At 45.3% G+C, this 10,801-nt stretch overlaps 1 long non-coding RNA gene across 1 annotated transcript in view; it reads left to right on the plus strand.

The window, feature by feature from the left end:
• The window catches only part of LOC129057741 (uncharacterized), a 180,905-nt gene extending 175,638 nt beyond the window's left edge, over positions 1–5,267 (plus strand). The window contains exons 6-9 of the long non-coding RNA XR_008522481.1: positions 2,990–3,098; positions 4,335–4,401; positions 4,618–4,747; positions 5,117–5,267. This is a non-coding gene — a long non-coding RNA (uncharacterized LOC129057741). The remainder of the gene's footprint in view (positions 1–2,989; positions 3,099–4,334; positions 4,402–4,617; positions 4,748–5,116) is intronic.
• Positions 5,268–10,801: the final 5,534 nt, after the last annotated feature.

A 10,801-nucleotide genomic window follows, 5' to 3' on the forward strand; every position in this document is an offset into this window, starting at 1 on the left:
TCCTAGGGGGAGGCAAGGCGTGGCTGGGCATGGAGGAAGTGGCATCATGGGGTATTTAGGGATGGCAAAAGGAGGATGCAGGTAGAACTTGTGGGCTGGCCTGGGAGCAGAATACAGGAGGGGAGGAGTAAGGGATGAGAGTAGAAGTGCAGTGTCGGAGTGACCATGGGGATGTGGAGAAGGGGCTCATGGATCTTATCTCCCAGGGGAGATGGGGAGCTCCTGTGATTTATAGCTAGGTGACATTGTGAAGAGGCCACTTTGTAAAGGTCATTCTGGCTGCTGCAGTAGGGTTGTGCTGGAGTAAGAAGGAGCCTGAAATCCTCATGCCTAGAGGGCTGTGACTAAGGGGTGGAGACAGGGGATGGATGTCAGAGAGGGAGGAAGAATCACAGGACTTAATACTGAGCTTTACTCCCCAGTCTGAAGGTGTTTCTCTGGGTTTTGGCAGGGCCATAGTCTCCTGTTTCACTGTCTTGCACATATGACAACTTTCCAGGATGGGGACAGGAGGCCTGATTGCTTAGGGACACTCTACAGATGTCAAATCTCTTCCTACCACTGCTGGATGCAACTTGGTCTCTCCTCCCACAATCTTCCTTCCCTAAGTCTGGCCTGCACTTGGCCAGCCAAAATCACACAGACTCTGGGGAACAGTTGGCATGAGATGTTGGGGTTAGCCTAGGGCTAAAGGAGATGCACATGATCTGTTCCTGAAAGACCTAGCAGGGAAGGGGCTTTGAAGATATTAGGTGTCCTGAGTCTGGTTACGTTGTGGTGAAGAAGCCCCAGGGCACGTCTGGGTGCCTGAAATCAGCAGACTGTTTTGGGAGGTTGGTCACCAGGGACCTCTTTGAGGGTCTGCAATAAGTGTTCTTCAGCTTGTTGCAGCCTGGCAGAGGCTCTTGGGTTTTCTGGGTGGACAAAACTGAGTCAACACAGTACCTAGTGCCCCTGATAAGAGTCATAGATTCCAGCCTGGTCTAGGACTGGGTCTGGGAGAGGAATCATGCTGTGATTCCAGGCCCTACTGAATGCCTCTGCTGGGATCCACAAAGCAACCTCTGGACAGACCTGGGTGGGGCTGTCATGGGTCTCTGGGGACTGCTGGGGCCCTAAGGGTCCAATCTCAGAGCCACGCAGGGGCAGTAACCATGAACAACCAGGACTCATGAGTAGGGAGAGTAGCCAGGTGGGTAGAGCAGATGAACAAATGGAGATTCCAAGATGAGAAAAGGGGCCCCATTTAGTGACAGAACAGAGGCTGGAGTCCTGGTACCACTCTTCCTAGCCCAGTGCCCCTCCCCAACTCCCTGGGGTCTTGAATGGAGCTTAACTGAGAGTTCTCAGAGGCCATCGTGGGACAGATGAGTTTGACAGCCAGCAGTCTGATGTAGAAACTTCGCATTGATTCAGTGAGGCAGTTTTGCTGTGCCAGGGTTGGCTTCCCCACCCTCTCTGTGCAGACTTAGGTGGGTGTGTACTATGTGCTTAATTATAGTGTACATAACCAGAGAGGAGCTACTCAGAAGCACATGTCATTTTGTTTGGGGATAATAGACACGAAGGCTGGAAAATACCTATTAGATCATCCCGTCCTGCCTCTGCCAGAGCTGGTATGATGGGTGTCAAATCACCTGGGCTTTCTTCAGCCTGTGACACAAACAGGGGGAGCTGGGATAGGCCTCCAGGGAGATGGCAACCCCATGTTTTTCTCTAACTCTGCTCTGGTTTTCCTTGTCTGTCTACTCACTTTTTTTCATCCGTGGATCTGGTTCTGCCGGCCTTGCCCTCTCGTGTCCTGCCAGTGAGCCTCCACTCCTCCAGCTTCATCTACTGAGCCCCCACTCTGTAGCAGGGCTGCCCACGCTCAGTTCTAGGGGCTCAGACAATGATATCCATCAATCCACAGTCAAGAGCAACGTGAGACGTGCCTATGAATAATTTCAATTCATGACCAAATATGGAAACCGCCATGCAAGAAATACCAATGCAGGTTAGGGAAGGGAAAGGTGGCTCCGTCTCTGCTTGTTGGAAAGGCTTCTTGGAAGAGATGGCAGCTCCGTTATCAGAGCTGAGTGAGATTTGTTCAGTGCAGGAAAGGGGTTGAGGCTTTCCTCCATTTAGTGGGGGACTATAGCTTCCTTCTCTTCCTCCTACTGCCTGAACTGGGCCTGGTTAATATCCTTTGTCTTCACCTCATCTTTTTGGCTGTGACTGACTCCCTCTAAATCAAACCTTTGCCACCTCGTCCTTCTTATCTCCCCTTTCTCTTCCTTCCTTTGTCCTATTTTAGATACAGTGGGGCAGCAGGTCAGGTCTCACACCAGGGTGGGAGTCAGGGACCAGAAAGCTAGGGCCAGAGCTGCCACCGGTCTTCAGCTCCTGCATCTGCAAAATGAGGGTTGAGGGCTGTTCTCTACGGACTCTTTAAAGCCCGATGTTCTAGGAATTTCCAGAGCAGTGAGCTACCCAGCTGAGTCAGAGTCCAGAGGTGCGGTTTCACGGCTGTTTCTTCCTTGTTGTGACTTCTGCCACCACTATCAGTCCGGCAGCTCCCCAACCTGCATCCCCAGCACAGATTCCCTTCCTGAGCTGTGGGACCTCATATCCCACTGCTCCCTCTATGTCCCTAGGAGGTGCTTTAAAATCAGCATGTCCGAAAAGAAAATCATTATATTGCATACCATTCTGATTCTGTTGCCAGCATGCGTGTGCATAGCACACTCACATTCATACACTTCTGATCATGTGACTTTCTGTTTAAAACCACTCCACCAGGATAAAATCCCCAGAAAACAAGGCTTGGCGTGGCACAGGCCTTTATTGACCTGACCCCAGACTCATCTCTCTTGTCTTTCCACCTCCCCAGACATCATACTCTAGTCAACCCTAACTACTGTACACACCATGATGTTTCACACCTCTGTGTGTTAGCATGGGTTGTTTCTCTTGTATAGAGGATCATTTCCCCCTGTGTTTTACTGAGGAACTCCTTTTCATTCATCAAAACTCAGCTTATCACCTCTACCATGAAGTCATCCTGGACATCACTCGTCCCAGTTAATCACTCAATCATCTTTGCCATCCTTGACCTGGTGAGTACAGTCTTTATACCATTTATCAATTAGTTATAATATATTTATCAATTTGTTATAATTGGATAGTTGTAAAGGATATTAACCAGGCCCAGTTCAGGCAGTTTACAGGTGTGTGGGCACCCCATCTGCTATAGATCTTTTGGTCCTAGATTTCTATAGCACAACGCTTATCACTTATTAAGTGCTAAAGTTTCTGATTTTTGTAAACTGAACTGAAATGAATCCCAATTACTGACCTGTGGGACTCCCAGCCCTTTGACATCTTGGTCCTGCCCAAAGTCAGGAGTACATTTCCAGAGGCCTCTGCAGTGGGAAATAGCGGTGGGAGTCTGCGTGTATTCAGCTGGATGCATGCCCTATGTTAGGTGTTTTCCCTTTTGCAGGCTGGAGTGAGCCCTTGAGCTGACCCAGAAGTTCTGAGTATTTGTCACCCAGTATTGATGACCATGTATTTTGCCTCCTCTCTTTATGCCTAAAGATGAAGGAAGAATATAAGCTCATGTTACAAAGAGTATTTCCCTGGTTTATCAGCTCTCCCCCTCTCAGCTTGAGCTCAGAATGATTTCTTAGTTCTCAGCTTTTCTTCCTCTGATCAAAGTGCCTGAGGCAGTGAGCACCGGGAGGGCAGGAGCATTTCTGGCTGAGCCCAATGCTCCCCTCTTCTGGGCTGTTTTAGGAAGCTGTGGCCCAGTGTTCTCTGGTCAGACAAGCATGGCTTGGCTGTGGAAGGGTCTCCAAAGGCTCGTGGGTCCCAGGTGCCCTGGATTTTGGAGGCAGCTGCCCTGCCTCCACTGGGAGAAGATTAAAGCCCCCTTTGCCTTTTTTCGTCCCTCCCTTTCCCACTCTGTTCACTCAATCGCTCTTTTCTCTCCAATGAATTAAATGCAGAAAATCCATGAGCAGGATTTCTCTCTTCAAAGGACCAAATAACCTTCTTTCTATTCCCCCTAAATTTTTTTCCAAACTGCAAAAAGAAAACATGCAAACAGACTTCAAGTTAAAGGTGAGAGAAAGAAAGAAAAGTTGAAGCAAAGTAATTTTAACTTGAGAAGTAGAGCAGTTTAAACCCAGAAAAAAAATGTACACTCAGCAATATAGTCCTTTCCTACAAATTAATTAACCCAAAGTACTTGTTTAATTAGTGTGAGGGGTAGGGAATTGAGTAGCTAACCATGTCTCTCACCCAGTTTAGAATTATGTTCACAAAAGAATTTCTTCTTCTTTTCCTGAAAGGGATGAGAACATTGCCCTCATTGGTCTGGAATCAGCAGGTACCTCATGGCTGGAGGTGTATTTTCAGGTGGGTTGGGCCTTTGAAGAGGTGGCTTTTCCTATGGACCCCTCTGACTCCCCACCTGTGGGCATGACACAGGTGGCCTGGCTGCCACAGTGTCAGGGCAGAGGCTGCTTAGCCCCGCTCCAGAGAAACAGAGCTCTAAGGCTCCTGGCTCCTCAGTCCTTCCCACTCCTCTCTTCCTACTCCTGTGCTGCATATAAACTTTTCTTTTTTTTTCAGATGGAGTCTCACTCTGTCGCTCAGGCTGGAGTGTAGTGGTGCAATCTCAGCTTATTGCAACCTCTGCCTCCTGGGTTCGAGCGATTCTCCTGCCTCAGCTTCCCCAGTAGCAGGGACTACGGGACTACAGGTGCATGCCATTATGCTTGGCTAATTTTTGTATTTTTAGTAGAGACAGGGTCTCACCATGTTGGCCAGGCTGGTCTGGAGCTCCTGACCTCAGGTGATCACCCGCCTTGGCCTTCCAAAATGCTGGGATTACAGGCATGAGCCACTGCACTCGGCCTGCATATAAACTTTTTGAGTTTCCTGCTTTTGACACGAGCGTGGATATTGATCACTTCTAGCGGCATTAGGAGAACTCAAGTCCAAGTGCTCAGAGACCTACAGTGCAGCTTAAGACCCTGTCACAGGAGTCTTTGGGGTGGGGGCATGCACAGGAGTTATAGAGAGTAGGGGAGGGATGAGTTCTCAACCAATGCTTTCCTTTTTTCCATAGACTCCTTTGGCATCTGGTGAGGCCTGTGGATTCATTCTCAGAATCACATTTTTAAATGCACATAATAAAATACATAGAGTTGCAAAGGAAGTTAATTATATTGAAATACAGTTATCAAAAATATGAATAAAACAAGTATGTGGTACAGTCATATGTGTGCTTCTTTATTAAGTCATTACAAAGCAAGATCTATTTGGAGGTCTAATAACTGTCATATGCTTGAAAAAATCCTTAACAATCATAATATATTAAAAAATCTGATTTCTACTTTGGCAAATCATAGATATTGCTAAAACTGTGGTTTATTGCCTGCATTCATAATTGAAGGAAATGCTAGAGTTCAGTGAGAAGGTTGTGAAAATAAAGAGAGCCTTTTTTTCTCATCAAGGTTCCTTGGACCTCCGAATTCTTTTCATGGATCTTTTGGTGAGTCTTTGCTGATGAATAAGTGGGTTCCTTATGAATGTAACTGAACCTTTGTGTCTTCTACTGAATTCTTCTATAATTTACTTGGGCAGTCTTTGCCACTCTTTGTTGGTTTCTTGAAGTCATTGAGGCCTGTGTTGTTAAGGGATTGAAAAAGGATGAAGAGAATAGGAATGGAGTGAGAACCCCCAGTATACCAGGTGCAAGACAAAAAGTACTAAGTTGTTGGGCTGTGCTGTGTGGAAAGAAGGCTGAGAGCTTGCGTATGAGGCCAAGGAATGATACAGGAGCACTGAATGCCCCATGCCTCCCAGAAGGGAAAGTGTGGCTTCTTAAGACATAAATTGGCCAAGTCACATGGTGAGAGGGAAGAACCTTAGGGGAGAGGCAGGGTGCAGGCATGTGGGGTGGGGCATATCGGAAGGTAAAGGAGGTGGTGGAAGGTGGGCTACTGGAACACAAAAACCACCAGACCTGAACTTGAGCCCCTTTGGGCTGTAGGGACAGGGTAGGGCCTCTTTCAAGCTCACCAGGATGCTACACCATGATTGGTGTTGCAAGTATATGGATTGTCAGGTAGACCTGGCCGGACACTGTGAGTTCTTGCTCTTTCACGTGTTCTCCATGAGCGAGGTGTCAGTGTCGTCATGTGTACTTAGAACATTTTCACCCACTGCCCATTTCCTTCCCAGACAGCCCCTCCCAGCTTCTCCTAAGCAGCAGATTCAAGCATCATAAATACACATCTGTAAGCCAGCTGCTCATATGCCCCCTCATTAGTGCCCTTGATCGCTAATAATCTCAGAGCAGAAAAATGGTTTTATCTTTCTTAGTTGCTATTCAGAGGGCTGGGGGTGGGTGATTGAACTTCTCTGCTTGAGAAAGAAAAGTTGCTCTAGGTAAGATTTAATTTTACTAAAGAAAATTCTCAAAATGACTTTTTCCCCTTAAGTTAATATTTTTTGTCCTTGAAAACAGAACCCACACAATACAGGCAGTCAGTTCCCTAAAGTCTTTGTTCTCTAACAAAGACTTAGAGCTGAGTGCAGGCAGAGGCATGGAATCCTCATTTTCTCCCTTTTAACACGAAGCTCAGGCTTTTTCAAGACATCAGGCCAAACCCTAATGACCAAGTGCCCATCAGAAGCTTTGTGGTGAGAGATTAGATACAATTCCAGGTAAACTGGAGCCCACAGGCCCTGTTTTTCCTAATGAAGTGTGTGTGTGTGTGTGTGTGTGTGTGTGTGCGCATGTATGTAAGAGCTGACCTTGTACTTTTTAAACCATAGCCAAAGATGCAGAAGAGCTTATTTTTTCTTTGGGGACTGTATTGCTTTTTTCTCCAGGAAATATTTGCTGGTGTTTCCTATTCATAGCACTGTACTAGGCACTGTTGTCAGGAGGGAAGGCAAATGTCAGAGTAAATCAGATTCAGGTGCTGCCACCAGGAAGCAAAGTGTGACATGGGAGGTAAGATGAGAGTGTCTGGGTTACTGCACGAGGAGGGGGCTGAGAAAATTCCATATGAGAGGTGCCAGAAGAAGGCCACCAAGGTGACCTTGAGAACTGTGGCCCAGTTGACAATTTAAAATTACCAACGATGAAGAGAATATTGCAGTGCCTCACTGGGAGAAATGGAAAAGCAGGTCAGGCAGGGTTTTCTTAAATGCTAATTACACAGAGTCTCAAAACATAAGGGACACATGCGGGTTTATTCTTTGTCCTTTGAACCTCATTGATGTCAAAGCACTATGTCAAAGCACTTTCATGCGTGTTGTTTTATTAGCACTTTGTGATAAAACTATGACATAGCATGAATTATTATTCCCATCTGAGAGCAAAAGGAGTACAAGGCCAGAGACATGAATGCCTTTGTACTCTGCCTGAGGATTGTCATTGCCAAATGATAACTTGGGCAGGAAGAGGGAAAAGATATCACACGTAGGTGCCTGGGGATCTTGATATAAGAGTTTAGATCCCAATTTCTCAGGCTGTGCGCTCTTGTCTGCCTTTGTTCTGTAGGAGTGGGAAGAGAGCCTGCTTCAAATGGATTGGAGTGTGTCCATCTCTAGCACACCATGTTCACTGAATGTCTGATGAACAGGGTCAAGGTGGAACTGAAGACGGTGGGGGAAACCTGTGAAGGTCTTCTCCTAAGAAGGAAGATAAATACAAAATGATCTTTGGTGCCTGTTGGTGTCTGGTCCCTTCCCCCCTAATTCTAGTCTTTTTAATTCCTACTCAGGTGTTAGGTGATCATGTCTGAAGCAGTGACTCCTGGGGATTATTTATCTTTCACTTTGGATGTCTGATCAGAATAAAGCACCCATCTTAAAGCCAAAAAGTGATAATGATGGAAAACGGGCCATGGTGTGATAGAGGCAGCAACGCTTTCACCTGTTTGTAAAACACTGAAAAAAATAGTGGCTCCTGCATCTTAACTATCCCTTATTCTGGGTATTAGTCTTTTGTTATTTATTTATTTTGTTGTTTTCCATTTTATTCCTTGAATGGATGAGATGTAGTTTACAAAGATAGTTGGATGATGGCAAGATGACATAAAAGACTCCAAAACATGAGGCAGAGGGAAAGTAAGAATAGGAAAGATGAATGGAATCAGGTGTGAAGTGGGTTCAAAAAGTGCATCCCTTAGGGTCTTGCATAATTGCTAGAGATGGGATGTATTGATTGCAGTGGAAGCTTCCCAACAGCCTAGGCCGAGAGGGAAGCACAATAGTTACAGGAATCACAGTGTCATTAAACAAAAACAAGCAGGAGCTAGAAGCGGGGTGGGGGACATTACTGTTTTAGAGTCAGAGGCCTGAGAGAAGGCTATCTGAACTTCTTGAAAAGAGACTACATCCAGTCTCCATGCTATCCTCAGCAGGACACTGATATAAAATCCTCCCTACCCTTCCATGCACCCAGAGTTTCCTTTCCTGCCTCTATTTAGACTGAGGGCTTATCTCTAGCTATTCTAAAGCTATTGTGCAGCATACAATGCTTCCCAGATACTCAGCATTCAGATAAACTGGCTTAACCTGGGGTCAGTTTAAATGATTTAGATCAATGCATTTTTGTGCAGAACTACTGTGAGTTCACCAAAGCCTGTCTCCTTTCCCTCCTCAACACTTACCATGAGTGCTTTTCCCAGCCTTCCTTGCAACTGGGTGTGGCCTTGAGACTGAATGTGGGCAGAAGTGGTTGGAAAGTAAATGTGTTCTCTCTAAAACCCCTTTCCCTATCTGCTGTCTGGAAGGAAAAGGATATCAGGACCCACAGGAGGGTGGAGTCACAGGAAAGAAGAAGCCTGGGCTCCTGGAGGCCCGGGGGAAGGACACAGAGCTGGAAAACCTTAATTGGACTGTGATGTACAGGAGAAACTAACTTCCATTGTGTTAAGCAACTGGGAATTCAGTATTTATCTGTTAGAACAGCTAGCATTACCTTAACGAATACAATTCCCTGCTGGGAAATGCTCCCTAAACACAATTCCTCTCAATCAAGAGGAATTGAAAGGTTTGAGTGGCACCAAGTTCAAGGTTATGTTCCCTGACAACTAGCAGGAGTGCAAATATTCTCTGTTGCAGGAAAGTGGGGAGGTGTAGAGCCTCATGTTTTAACAGTCCCCCAAGGTGGGAGTAAGAATTAACATACTCTTGTCAAAATTGTGTCACCTTACAAGAACTCCTGCCTGAATAGAAAGCTCTTATATCTCCGTTTGGAGATAAGCCAGGATGTACCTGTGGGTAAGGCCAAGATTCTCTTCAGAAAGTCATTTTGGATCTACCTGAACACATGGGACAATGATAACCAAGGCCACACAGATTTATACGGTGAAATCTGCTCTAATAATTTTTGCCTGAAAGAAAATGTCAAACAGCTGTAACCCTATGACTGTCGTGCCCTTAAGAACAAAACAAAACTTGCACGGTTTACCTGTCCAAGTCCCCTTCTTTTTTATTTTAAAACTATTTTATTGGCCAGGCGTGGTGGCTCACATCTGTAATCCCAGCACTTTGGGAGGTTGAGGTGGGCAGATCACGAGGTCAGGAGATCGAGACCATCCTGGCTAACACGGTGAAACCCCGTTTCCACTAAAAATACCTAGCCGGGCGTGGTGGTGGGCGCCTGTAGTCCCAGCTACTTGGGAGGCTGAGGCAGGAGAATGGCGTGAACTTGGGAGGTGGAGTTTGCAGTGAGCCTAGATCGCGCCACTGCACTCCAACCTGGGCAACAGAGCGAGACTCTGTCTCAAAAAACAACAACAACAACAACAACAAAACTACTTTATTGAGGCATGGTTGACATGTAAGGAACTATATGTATATTTAATGTATACAACTTGATGAGTTTGGGAATAAGTGTCCATCCATAAAACCATCACCCTCCTCAAGGCCACAGACATACCCATCACCTCCCAAGTCTTCCATGCCCCCTTTGCTATTATTATTATTATTATTATTATTATTATTATTATTTGTGGTAAGAACACTTAACATAAGATCTACCCTCTTAGCAAGTTTTAAGAATACAGTACAGTGTCGTGATCTATAAGCTGTATATGGTATAGTAGATCTCCAGAAACTGTACCCTTTGACCATCCTATCCCCATTTCCCATTTCCTCTCCCCCAACCTCCTGGCAACCACCCTTCTACTACTGCTGTATGTTTGACTAATTTAGATTCCATATATAAGTGACATCATGCAGTATTTGTCTTTCCGTGCCTGGCTTATTTCACTTCACACAATGTACTACAGGTCCCTCCGTGTTATTACACATGGCAGGATTTTCTTCTTTTTTAAGGTTGAATAATATTTTATTGTATACGTATTCTGCACTTTATGTAACCATTTATCCGTCAATGGACACTCAGGTGGTGTCCATTTCTTGACTATTGTGAATAATGCTGCAATGAACATGGGAGTGTGGTTATGTCTTTGAGATTCTAATGCTGATTTAAATTCCTTTGAATAAATATCAAGAAGAAGGCTGAGGCCTCATATTTCCAGATTTCAAATTACATTACAAAGCTAAAGTAATCAAAACTGTATAGTGCTTGTATAAATATAGACACATAGACCAATGGGACAAAATAAAGAGCCAAGAAATACATCTATGCATGTAAGGTTAACTGATTTTCAACAAGAGCACCAAGAATACAAACTGGTGAAAGAATAGTTTCTTCAATAAATGGTGTTGGGAAAACAGGATCTCCACATGCAAAAGAGTGAAATTGGATCCTTATAACATACAC

The sequence above is a fragment of the Pongo abelii genome, chromosome 12 (genome assembly GCF_028885655.2).
Source record: "Pongo abelii isolate AG06213 chromosome 12, NHGRI_mPonAbe1-v2.0_pri, whole genome shotgun sequence".
Lineage (NCBI taxonomy): Eukaryota > Metazoa > Chordata > Mammalia > Primates > Hominidae > Pongo > Pongo abelii.